This window comes from Rattus rattus, chromosome 2 (assembly GCF_011064425.1).
Source record: "Rattus rattus isolate New Zealand chromosome 2, Rrattus_CSIRO_v1, whole genome shotgun sequence".
In the NCBI taxonomy this organism is placed as follows: Eukaryota; Metazoa; Chordata; class Mammalia; order Rodentia; family Muridae; genus Rattus; species Rattus rattus.
Window position 1 is genome coordinate 227,326,063 of NC_046155.1, and position 1,714 is coordinate 227,327,776.

The 1,714-nt window shown below is 45.4% G+C and overlaps 1 pseudogene; it reads left to right on the top strand.

Annotated features, from left to right (window-relative positions):
* On the top strand, nt 1–470 carry LOC116894709 (annotated as a pseudogene).
* The last annotated feature ends 1,244 nt before the right edge of the window (nt 471–1,714 follow it).

Below are 1,714 nucleotides of genomic sequence, written 5' to 3' on the forward strand. Positions count from 1 at the left end.
CATGCCATCCAGACTGAGGAAGACCGGGAAACTCCGGGGCTACGTGAGCCACGGCCACGGTCGCATCGGTAAGGACCGCAAGCACCCAGGAGGCCTTGGGAATGCTGGAGGCGCGCATCACCACCGGATCAACTTTGACAAATATCATCCAGGTTACTTCGGCAAAGTTGGCATGAGGCATTACCACTTGAAGAGGAACCAGAGCTTCTGCCCAACGGTCAAACTGGATAAATTATGGACATCGGTCAGCGATGTCATCGGTCTATCAGATCGAGCAGACACGGGTCAATGCAGCAAGAAACAAGACTGGCGCTGCTCCCATTATTGACGTTGTTCGATCAGGCTACCACAAAGTTCTGGGGCAGGGGAAGCTCCCTAAGCAACCTGTCATGGTGAAGGCCAAATTCTTCAGCGGAAGAGCTGAAGAGAAGGTAAAGGGTGTTGGAGGTACCTGTGTTCTGGTGGCTTAAAACCACTTCAAAGGTTAATTAAATGCAAACATTTAAAAAAAAATACATGTATGGTGACTTGTGCGGCTATGTTGCCTTTGAAATCACCTCCCTGCTGTCTTGTGTGACTTAAATTTCATCTACGCGAACCTTCTTTGCTCCTCAGACTTTGGATAAATGAACTAATTTTTCAAGTCGTGACTGTTTCTAGATCTCCAAATCCTCCTCACGCCCCATATTCTGAAACGAGCTGCACTATTTTATATTCTGCGTTACGTTCGCACAGGTAATGTGACCCTAGATAAAATTGTCTCCGTGTTCAGTGAGATGCAAGCCAAACATGAGTCAATGGCATGAAATTAGACAACGCCAAGTCAGGGAGCACGACGGTGAGGATACACTACCAGACTCACATCCTGTGTGGTTTGGATGAGAATGTTCCTCGTGGACTATCAGGCTCATTTCCTGAGCGCCGTTCAGCCTTCTCGAGAGGGACAATTAAATGCAGCTCTGTAGATGAGAATCATATTAATGTGACCGCCCCTTCTGCCTTTTCCTGCCTTCAGTTTTTTGACTAGTGTTGCATGGAAACACCTGAGCTTGTCTCTCAGATTTCAGTAGAAATGAAAACAGTGAAACTAATATGACCGGGATTGGTACTGGGATAAAGGCATTGCTAGTCTTGAAGAAGCCATCACTCTCAAGTGTATATTAGTTTGCTTCTTGGTGCTGTGATTAAAAAAAAAAAAAAAAAAAAAAAAAAACACTTGATCAAAGAAGCATACAGGAGAAAGAATTCACGTCTACTTAATGGTTCCAGAGGGAGAAGAGCAGAGCATCCTGGGGACTCAGGGCAGCAAGCGGCAAGGGCAGGAAGTGGAGAGATCACATTTTAAACTAAAGAGATGAAGCAAAGACAGGAAACCAGAAACAGAGCAAAGCTATGAGTCCTCAAAGCCCACCTCTACCGACATTTGTCTACGAAGGCCTCTCTTCCTAAACCTGCCAACAGTGCCACCAACCGGAGATCAAGTGTTCAGATCCACGAGCCTATGGGAGAGTGCTTCTCATTCAAACCGCCACACAGAACAGGAGACTACGCTGTATTGTTGGCTGGGTGACTGTAGAGTGTCCTAACTATAAGGTGGTTTGGGGTTGGGTAGTATACTTATTTTTATAATCTTTTCTGTTTTTCATTGCTGAACACCAGTGTGTCAGTTTATTATTATTTCTCATCTGTCACATACCTGTCAATGTTCACACAA